This window comes from Petromyzon marinus, chromosome 3, assembly GCF_048934315.1.
Source record: "Petromyzon marinus isolate PM22_M1 ecotype Great Lakes invasive population chromosome 3, UKy_Petmar_22M1.pri1.0, whole genome shotgun sequence".
Lineage (NCBI taxonomy): Eukaryota > Metazoa > Chordata > Hyperoartia > Petromyzontiformes > Petromyzontidae > Petromyzon > Petromyzon marinus.
In genome coordinates, this window is record NC_133669.1 from 22,706,319 (window position 1) to 22,718,021 (window position 11,703).

At 47.4% G+C, this 11,703-nt stretch overlaps 1 pseudogene; it reads right to left on the bottom strand.

Moving 5' to 3' along the window:
- Positions 1-853: 853 nt before the first annotated feature.
- On the bottom strand, positions 854-6,221 carry LOC116958290 (ectonucleotide pyrophosphatase/phosphodiesterase family member 7 pseudogene; annotated as a pseudogene).
- Between the last annotated feature and the right edge of the window lie 5,482 nt (positions 6,222-11,703).

Below are 11,703 nucleotides of genomic sequence, written 5' to 3' on the forward strand. Positions count from 1 at the left end.
ATGCCAACTGAGAGCATAAATAAGCAATGAAGTGTACGCATAAGAGGTACTAAAATATTTGTTTTGTCAGATGCATAACAATAACAATCATCTTCTTGGTTCTTTCGGTAAAGTCATAGATGGACTCGTCCATCTGAATAACTGCCAAATCGCTCTCCGTGGTGCTAACGTAAAAAAACGCCACTTTTTTCAAAATTTCTTGCTGTGGTTTTCACACCTGATGATGATTGCTTGTGTTGCAGTCGAAACGTCGTGAGAATTTTATTGTTTCATATTTTTATTGTTGTATTGTTTCCCTTCTACGTGACTTTACTGAAAGAACCAAGAATATGAATCCCTGCAGTCACGAAAGCTTTAAATAAAAATGTATGGTTTTAGTAAAATTTATCGGTAACAATTTCCATCATCATCTTCATCATCAGCAGCAGCATCGAATGTTCGCCACATTGCATTGGAGACCTGCTTTGGGAACTCGAGTGGAGACGACAGACCCAATGGAGGCATTGAGGCAGTGCTTACCTCCTCATTAGAGCGCTAAGACAGTGGTGGAAATTCAAGTTTCCCATGGTGAGGGCAAGTGTATCACATAGGGGCACTGTTAACGTCCCCACAAATTTGCTCTTGTTTCATCAACCCTGGACAAAGGATGAGCCGTGTCAACCGCGCAACTAGGATTTGAACCCGAACCTTCCGATTGTGAGCCACACGCTGTACCTCTGAGCCACCCAGGCTGGATCACGAACAGTTTAAGACGTGACCAAAATTATCCAAAATAAAGTTTAAGTTTACTGAGATCGCGTATGTTTCACACTCGAAATGAAGGACGTGGGCAGGTGCTCCAAATTGAGGGCAAACACATTTATTGTGGTAGATCTGTAAAATGGAACAGCACGTGGTGTCACACAGCAATCTTCAACCGAGTCGCCATTAACCACGTGACTGGTGTACAAGTCCAGTTCATCAATAACAGTTTGGCTTGAACCAAATTCTACTACTGATAAACCATCTTTGTCTTTGACAATAACATTTGCACTTCACTATTCGAATATTACTTTAATCCTAAGCTGTATGTCCATATATACCATCCACTTATATCGGTATCTTACACCCATTATCTGTACTATGTGTACAGTATACGTACTGTACTTGTCACCATTGTACAACTTACTACTGTACATGTGTTCTATTCTCAATAGCATTGCAAGCAGTCATACTGTGGGTGCATGGGCATAGTTATAGAATAAACAGTATTAGGGTTAGAGAATTACAAGTATTAACTACAGTACGTCATCCTTTTATAGTGCACAGAGTTAAACACCCCCCCCGCCCCCCTATTGAATATATCACAAACTAACAATTCAAAACCAAGCTTGAAGTCTAGAACAAGTCTAGAACAAGTCTAGCTGTGAGATGCAACAGCACGTGGTGTCACACACAGCAATACTCAACCGAGTCGTCATTAACCACGTGACTGGTGTACAAGTCGGATTAATCAATAACCCTGCCAGCCACCCACAGGCCCAACTCCGTTATCGCATGCTGGTGTACACACGTGTGTAGAGGTGTTAACTACGCGCTGTTGCGTAACCCGCGTTGCCACCAGGGCGGTGCAGCATTACCCCTGGGTACAACGGTTGGGGTCAGTTGAGGTGAAACGGATCGTGGCCAGGGTTTGGTGCGAACCAATCAGACGGTTCCACGTGGGAATGTATGATTGGTTCTACCTGGCCACGAAGGGGTATAAGACGGGTGACCCAACGGACCTCAAGGAGTTCTCTCCCTGCACGAAGACAGAAGACTGGGCTGAAGCCTAGCTAGGACCCTGGACCAGCCTTTCAGCCCTTCTAAGGGCTAAGGCTCGGCATACCCAGTGGTCAGGACCCACCGGGCCAGCGGTGGGTCAGATAGCCTCCCCTAGGTCCTAGCCGGAGGACGCTAGGCTAGGATAGCGGTAGACGTGTGAGTCCCGCCAAGTCCGGAGGTTGTACCTCCTTAGGTATCAAGGAGGTTAGCGGTAGACGTGTGAGTCCCGCCAAGTCCGGAGGCTGTACCTCCCTAGGGTATCGGGTGAGGGGACCGAATATCCCTCTGTGTGTGTTAAGCATTGTATAAGGAAATAATACAATAAACAGAGTGTGCCTCCATAAGAAGTCTGCTCGTCCTTACAACACTACACGTGCATTGATGTACTGCATAGCACATAAGGACTTTCAAAAAACCACACCTTACTCCCTTGCTGCTGGTTGAGGAAATCATTAAAAGTGGTCCATTCCTGATGTGCCACACGTAAATATAAATGTGTCGTTGACCCACCACCACCCGACACAGCCAATTAATAAGGTTTGTCACGTAAATAAAACGTGCTAATTACTTACTACTTCAGCACACCGGTGTGTTGGAGAGTAAATCCACAACATTTACAATCGCGTGGTGAAACTGGTTGTAATTACCAGCGAAACATCATACTCAAATTAATATTTACGTGATCTAACCCAAAAAAAACCCTTTATTATGGGTTATAAAAATTTCAGCAATTAAAATATAGTTCGACTAGATACGTGAAAATGTAACTAATTCTCAACACATTTTTGCTTTTATTGCCCATATATCCTTGCATGCACTGCATTATAAATATGCAGCGTACACTGACATTGTTGTGGCTCTTTGCAGGGTTGCATGAGCTACTGCCACAGTTAAGATGAGGATAAAAGCATGGTCATTACAAGCAGGGCATTTAATCCTTTTGTCAAGCCAGAGATTAATCGATTGGAGGATCCGGGAAGTGTTATTGCTATCGGAGAGAATCCAGAACAACACAACAACAAAACAACTGAATATTTGTAATGAGTCCTGACTTAACAAACGTCTCATAGCGCGTGCCTCATATAGAGGCATATTGGCACGTTCTGTTTACGTGACAACCCTTACTAGTTGGCTGTGTCGGGTAGTGGCGGGTTTAACGACACATTTATATATTTACGCGATCTAACCCAACACAAATCTCTATTATGACATGATATTGGTCGTGAAACCTACGTGTTAAATTCCTCCCCGTTGTCGCGTTGATTTTTCTCCGGGTCCTCCGGTTTTTCCCTCCACATTTATAATCGACATGCGCTTACACTATTTTGGCTGATATACATTTCCACGTGATGATGAACCACTTCGTTGAGCTATCATTTTTGATAGCCAGGTCGCTTCTGAAAAATAACTATATAGCTCAGTGGGGCTTACCTGGTAAAATAATAATAATAGTTATTCCCTGTGAAAGTCAACACGAGGCGATAACCCCAAACGTGTCCCTACACGACCCTCACACTTGCACCAGGGCCCCATGCCAACCACGCTTCGCCACTTGTGCAGCATTAAACATCGCCCTGGGTGTCTGTTATTCGCCGCAGTCTAATTAATCACCAATCACCTGCTCGTGTCACTATTACCCAAGTGGGCTTTCCCCTCTGCTTGACCTGGAGTCACGTGGCATTTATATCCATTCTCTATGGCGGGACCTCGGGGTCCCATAAGCCCCCCGGCTCTCGCGTTCAATGCGTTGCGCCGTCATTTTATGTCTGTCGAAGGCGAACGACACGGCAATCTATTCCTCTCGGCGAGCTCGACACGATGCGCTCGTCAAAGCTTCAAAGTTACGTTCATGACTACGGCAATTTCGGCCACGACGGGTGCTTGGTGATGCACGAGAGGATTGATTTCTGGTGGGTCGCGGCGTTTATGCGCGCAGTGGGACGGAGTCGCCAAAGATAAATAAATCAATTACGATTTTTGACTTCCGTTTATTCGGGACCCCGGAGTTCCGTCATAAGGTTCATTTACATACTAGTGCATCACCACCAATCTCCCTCAAGCCATAAATCTGGTGTTTCTGTAACTTAATTTTTACTATGAATGTTTTTTTTTTAAATGAATTTATCCGAGCCAAACTTTTGTTATAGGACGTTTATTTTCCATAATGTTGATGTATGTGTGTGTGTTCACTGTGATTCATGTTTGTTGTAATACGGTTGATTTTGGTCTGATTTCCATTAATAATAATATCAACATGTAACGCACATTATACCCTTGCTCATTCTCGTCGAGGGAGAATGACTCCAACGAAGTGGCTTATCATCATCCTCATCATCACGTGGCAATTGATAGCAGCCAATCACTCTATAAACGCGTGACGTTCATTTCTAAACGCGAAGGGAAAAACCGGAGGGACCCGGAGAGAAAAAATCCACGCGATCACGGGGAGACAGCGAGAGAGACGCGCAAACTTCAAATCTACAGCAGGCGTCAGGATCGGGATCGAACCCTGACTCAGTGGACCCTACCTAGAAACAAATGAAACGACACTTGGTGGTGGTGGTGGTAGATAAATACCCGGAAAGCTGGTGACAGCAGCAGCAGCAGCAGTAGATTGAACAAGCATGTCCCGGGTGTAGGCGAGGGAGCCGTTGTGCGGCTCGGGCTGCACCCCGAGCAGCTCGCACATGAGCGCGTACACGTGCACGCTGGCGAACGGCTCCGCCGCGTAGCCCCGGCGGGAACGAGGCCCGAAGGCGCGGAAGATGGTCCACATGTCCGGCTCCGCGTTGTCGAAGCCGTGTTCGCCCTTGTTGAACTGGAATACGATCCTCTGTTGGGAGAGCGGGCAGGTTTCGAGCGATCAAAACGATGCACTTGGCAAGTGGCGCCCCCCCCCCCCCATTGGGGCAAAGAGGGGGCATTTGGACCCCCCCCCCCCCCGGCGCCTTATCCACCCTCTCCAAATATTTAGATGGCCCATTGTATGTCTGAGACCAATTGTGAGATTTTTCATGAACGCAAAAATTTATTATACTTTACACGTATAGAAACATATATTGCATTCTCGACAAGTTACAATTATATAAATGAAAACGTTATTTTCTGTAATTAATTTAGTTTCGCAAAATTAGCCATTTTTAAAAATATATATAATTCCTTATTAAACTGGAAACAATTTTGCCGCTCCAAAATATTTAGCCGGATGCAGCACTGATGCCAAGCGATTGCGGGATAGAATTGTTGTGCAGACCGCATGGGTGGATTGCAACCCACTACGTTTGACACGTTCTGTACTGCCGTTTCAACATTGTATCAGCATTATACCACGTCCAATACAGGGAGATGAATGTGACTGAGCGACTGATGTGCGTTCTTATGGTGTTCTAGAAGGCTTTCACTCATTGGGGACTGCATTGCTTAAAGTATAATTTTAAACACTTAACAACATGAGATCCCCGCCCGTTAGTGAACCAATTTATTTGCGTCCCATTCAGTGTGATGCTGATACCAATAGAAACCAGTCGAATCCTGCTGCAGCTTACGAGAACAGTATGCGCTGGATATAGGCACACCCCTTTAATGCATGAGTAGCTGTGCTTATATCAGAAGCAACCCATTTCCTTCCCCCCACCAGTGTAATTTAAGCATATGAAGCATACATCAGAACTGCCTGCAAAAGGTGTGCTTATATACTTATATATTATAGTATATACTTATTTATTATAAGGATAACTATGCTGACGGTCGCGAAAGATGTCGAGTTTGGTGTGAATACTCAACCCCATTGACCAGGTAGCCAGGGTCTCCGTACACCAAGATGGGCAGGATACGCTCGTGGTTGCGGTAGTGAAAGTGCTCTGGGAACTCTTCCTTCTTATAAACGTGCAGGTGCGGGTGGGCGCCCTTCAGGCTCTGGTACACTTCCTCCTCCTCCTTCCCTTCCTTGGGCAGAAGCATGCCGGACGGCCCGTAGTCCACCAGGTGGAACTTGAGGTCTTCCTTGTGAAGTTAATGAAATTTGACAGCTTGACATTGGGAGTGTCCTTCAGGCCGCTCCATCTCGATGGCCTCCACCAGGAAGCCGATGGTCTCGTCCACCTTTTTCACAATCGCCCGCGCCGCTCTTCCGTCTCTGGTCCATACTTGTGGCCCGTGGAGTCTGGCTCGCCGTAGTACAGGCCCACGAAGTCGAGGCCGTCTTTGACGAACCAGTCCATGACGATGTCAATGTTGAGGCGCCACTCGGTCACGTTGCTGTTCGGATGATCGTCCGCCTCCGCCACGGCCTTGGACGGAGTCTGGCCGGAGTACGTGGCAGCTCCGCCGGGGAAGTGGAATGAGCCGGTCTTCAGGCCCTGCAGGAAGACAACAGAGAGATCCGTTACTAACGCGTGGCCACGAGTTGTGTGACTAGATTACCTGGAACGTGCCGAACAGAGTTGAGTTTGGATTGTTGTCCACAGTGCGCAAATAGGTTTGCATAGGCTATTGTGGGGCTAGAGGGCAGTGTAAAAAAAGAAAATCAATTGCCGCGTTGTACGGCAATGGTTTGTGTAGCACTGTACTATGTTCAAAATAACCCTATGGCGTGCAAGGCCTGGGAAAGCCCTCACCCAGCAGTAGATTGACAAAAGGCTGCAATTATGATGTACTAAAACGAGCACACGTCGCTACGAGGGATGTGGGCCGATAGTGAAGACTAATAATGGGAGTGGCAGCTAAAGGAGAGAACCCGCTCAAGTGGTGGAACTCCACGGCGGAGATGGAATTATTATATCAGCTCGTGCGTAGGTGCTAGCTGGATCGTTCCATCGCAGCACGGTGAGAGATGGTGACGGCTTAAGGAATGCCTCTATCCAGCAGTGGATTGATCATGGCCGATGATGATGATGAAGAAGAAAACATTAAAGAAACCACATTGGTGCCCTATATATATAGCTATATAGCTCTTTCTCAGAAGTGACCTGGCCACACATGATAGCTCAACGAAGTGGCTTATCGCATGGGAATTTAGAGCAGCAGCCAAATTCTCTAAACGCGTGTTAATTCTAAATGTGGAGGGAAAAAACCGGAGGGAAAAAACCGGAGGAACCCGAGCAAAATCAATGCGACCACGTGAAGAGAGACACGCATACTCCAAATATACAGCAGGCGTCACGGTCGGGATCGAACCCACGACCTCATGTACACCAGGCGAGGTAGTTAACATCTCCTAGCCACCGCGGTACACCTACTACAAACACGCGTGCCCACGGCGTCCAAAGAGGCCTGGTTCTCGGAGCGCAGCTGCGTCGCCGTGATGCTGCGTTTTTCTCCAGTTCTGCGGATCGAGCAGCAAGTTGTGAACGACGCCGTGAGACTCCGGGTGTCTCCCTGCACGCGCCGCGCACACAGACAAAGACAAAGATCCCCCGCATAGCCTTAACAGACTGTCGGGACAAGTTCTGTTCGGCAAGGACCGACGAAGGCCGGCACGGCACACGAAGGGGTGGGTGGCCAGCACCACGCCGGGCCGCCTTTGTCTCCCCAGTGGCGATGTTTACACATCGCACCAGGTACTCATTTGAGGTTGAGTCGACCTAGGGGAGGCCCGGGACCGGTTCAGATAATCGTCACTGATGTTGGCCGTGAGCGGGAATCGAACCTGGGTCGCCAGGTTTGCGAGCGCAGCGCGCTAACCGCTACACTACCGCTCCCCATTACACACACACACATTTATATACACACATATACACACACACGCCAACCAGTCACATTCGCGCACTGACGCTTTGCAGCGGCAGCATCGTTTACGACAACAGCGTCAATTCTTCAGGCACGCGACATCCCGACTTCACGTATATAATGCACTCAATTCTGCTGCAACGCCGCGTGTTTTCACGACGCGAACTGGATATAACGCCATGCATGTATTTGGTAACGCATTTTTTTTTGTATATATAACGCGGATGCGAGCTGGATAGAAGGCAATTGAGTGAACGCAACTACGTCGCGCGAGTAGGAAACACATTCCTGCGGAGGGAGCTGGTAGGAACGTTGGGTTGCTCGGTCAATGGGCAGGGTCAACGGCGGCACCACGTGGTGTATTCCGCAAATATGCCCGACTGTGAGGGCGGGCACAAGCCGGCGTGAGTAGGTTAAACGTTGAGTTTTATAAGGGCACCACGGGGTGACCAGCCCCTCCCCACCCAGCCCCTCCCCACCCCCCACCCAGCCCCTCCCCACCCTCCCCTCTCCACCCAGCCCCTCCCCACCCTCCCCTCTCCACCCAGTCCCACCCCTCCCATTTTTTGGATGCACTACGGACGGACGGACACAATAATCCCCTGTGGGCTGGTGTAACCAGGAGGTTCCTACCAGTACAAGGGGCCGTACAGCTGCCTCGGCGTAGCATAACACAAGGCACTGGGATGCTGCTGGATTCTTCTAGAAGTTACCCACGCGCCTCAGTCTTTGTCCAGCCTGCGTACGCATCTCACGTGTTATCATCGACTTGCTTTACACTATATTATAAAAATATATATATTATAACGTGATATTTCAATAATGCGGTGTTTTTCAGGAACGCAACTACCGCGTCAAAGGAGGACAGACTTTAATAGTGCTAACAAAACGTGTTTCTGCGTAACTAGCAAGCACATTGCGCATATATTCTTTATAGTAAATATATATATTCATAGAAAGCGCACTTAGGGCTCGGAAAGCCAACGACAATTCATTGAGCAGTTTTTTTTTTTTATCGAGAGTGCGTTGTTGTGGGTAGTTTTAAAATTGGACTGATTAGAAACGTAAACCTTATCACATATTTGTGTTGCTATGATGAAGAGGAGGATGCTACATCTTAGTCGGACACGAAGAGTGACAAACGCCGAAGCGAGAAAGAGGCTCGACCGTAACAGAGGCCTTGATGCAAGTGGTAATGAGAAGGAAACTGAGCTAGTTTAGGCGCATGTGCAGGATGGAGAACGATAGGAGCACAAACATTGTAATGACGGAAATAATGGTGGGAACTGGAAGAAGAGGAAGAGCCTGGAGAGAATGGCTGGTTGGCGTAAGATATTGGTGCCAGAGGGATGCGGCATAGCCTCAGCATGTTGGCACAGGATAGAGAGAAGTGGAAACCTACGTGATTTCTGCCCACGGAGTTTGATGATGATGATGGTCAAGAGCCGTTGGCTAACGAAATTGCCACCTCATAATGTTTCCTCGCTCAGCGCAGTGTTATCGACAAAAGTGTTGAGGGGGCGTCCATAAATGACGTCACCCCCCCCCCCCCTCGTCACACGGCGTCACAAAAAGTCAGACCCCCCCCCCCCCTCGAATATGACGTCACATAGCTCTGCCACCCACCCCCCCAAAAAAATAAAACATGCTTCAAATCGCTTTAAACTATTGCCATTGTAGTGCGTATTTAATGTGGTGCTGCACTCTGATGTTGTAGGAGAAAGCATTTATTAAATGGTATATTTAATTAAGTAGAACGTGTTGTCTATATTTGTTTAAAGTTGAGCATTTTGTTGTGACGTCACATTTCTCAACCCCCCCCCCCTCGTCACACATCGTCACAAATGTCTGACCCCCACCCCCCCCAGGTGCGTGACGTCATGTATGGACGGCCCCTGATTAAGTTGGTCTCTGTGCTTGTGCAACCACGATACTGCCAAGGTGGGCTCACGAAACTCTGTGGTTTAAGTTTAAAGGTGACAACCCAGCGGTCTACGCATGCGGGCAAGGCTACACAGTCTGTAATGTTCACTTTGCAGCAGAAGGCTTGAGAGTTACATCCTTCGTGGCTGCAGAAATTCACAGCATCTTCAACACGTAGGCTTTTCGCGACAAATAATATCCACAATAGAGGGTTTTTTTTTGCCTGGTTATATTTACGTGATCTAACCCAACAAACCATCTCTTACGGATCACAGTATATTGCCCCTTTTGAAAGCGATAATGGATCTCGAACGGCCTCCCATCTGGCCGGACCTGAGAACCGAAAGTTCAAGTGCCTCGGGAGCCCACACACGAGCGTGTTTGGGTGGTGCGAATTCCATTGGAATTGCTCTTAATTTGTGCTCACGATTGTTTTTAATGCTAACAAGGTAAATCTGCAGCTTTGCAATGTCTTGCCCACGCCACTGTGGGCCGCAGGGAACTTCACTAAAGGAAGCTCGAGAGAGCCTCTCGAGAGGGTCAGTTTAACACGTAGGCTTTCGCGACCAATATTATTCAGAGGGTGTTTGCTCTACTCTTTGACACTGGACCAAACGTTCTCGGAAGCTTGGTAGAGGTAACCCACGTGGACCTCGCGATTGCAGGACCACGGCGACCCCTGGATTACAAGTCAAGTGAGCTAACCGTTACACGATAGCAACATCCCCAGTAGTTGGTATTACGATTATTTAAAATGGGTTCGTATATATTTTTGTATGAGCCTGTAAATAAATAAAATAATAACTCTTTTTCGTTTTGCCAGGTAAGGCCCACTAAGCTATTCAGAAGCAATCTGGCCACAAATGCGAGCTCAACAAAGTGGCTTATCACTTTTCCCAAGAAGCCTTTTAGGTGTTTTTGCGGGAACGGGACGGAATGTAATTATTTGGTGAACGGGGGAAATTATTAGCGGCGATAAATGATACGTCAGTTGGCAAGGTTAGGTCCAAAGTATCGTTGGAGATAAGATATTTTCATAGTATTTCACCATTGCTGTAATTGGCCTTGAGATTGTACTTGGATTGCACAGGAGGTCGTTACAGAATTTCCAATCGCTGTTTTTGTAATGCCAGCGTACAAAGTCTCGTGCGTGCGTCCGTGTACGTTTTATCTCCGATCTGATATCACGAGACCTTTGTGAAAACAATAACCGAGCTCGTTTAGACGTCGAGTTAACGGCTATTCCAAAGCGTATTGACCCTTGGGACATCACATAACACCTAACTTTTTGGCTACATTGCCTACTGTCAGACATCGCGTGACAACTTTGACGCGAGCAGCGGTACAAATGGGTGACCTCGCATCTCTCTTGAACGTCTCTGACAAGCGTGCAACGAAGAACGTGAGAGAAAAGTGACAGTGGAATGATGAGCGTGGACATCAAGGGGGCTAAAGGAAGTTGAGTTTGTAAAGTATAAGAGGCGGTGATGTAGCCGTTGAGTGAGAAGGCGGTGCAACCAAACTAAACTATAAACTTTTTTTTAATTTTACCAGGTAAGGCCCACTACCTATTTTGCAGAAGCTACTTGGCCACAAATGATAGGTCAACGAAGTTGCTTCTCATCGCGTGCAAATTTACAGCAGACAAATACTCGAAACGCCGTGATGTTGATTGTAAATGTGACAGGAAAATCCGAAGGATCACACGACCACGGAGAGAAAGACAGGCAAACTTCAAATGTACAGCAGTCGTCGTGGTCGGGATCGTACCCACGACCTCCTGTATACCAGGCGAGGTAGTTAACATCTCGCCACTGCGAAGCCTTCAATGAGGGGCTCCAAGATACGAATGGTTGGGGTGGGGGGGGGGCGTGTGGAGAATTTTAAGAGCGGCCCCCATTTCAAAATCTTTATTAGAATATTTATTTTAGACTGGAGGAATCCGATGAGCTATGAAGCTCTTTTTCACAGACGTCCATGGCTCATGTCAATCATGCCAAAGCCACTGCTAAGCGACTTTGCTTTTCATTTTGTCAGAGGGACACGAATGCAGTTAGCCTCACCGATTACCGCACGGCCCAATGATGCAGCGTTCACGTAGTTACAGTGAACGGCGAATGGCTTTGGGCGGAGGTGCATGAGCCATTGGCTCAACGTGGCATTCTTTAGGTCGCGCGAAGTTTCAAACATTCTCTGGCAACGACGTGATATCCCCTGAAGTAATTGTTATATCGTAAATCTCATTTGAAT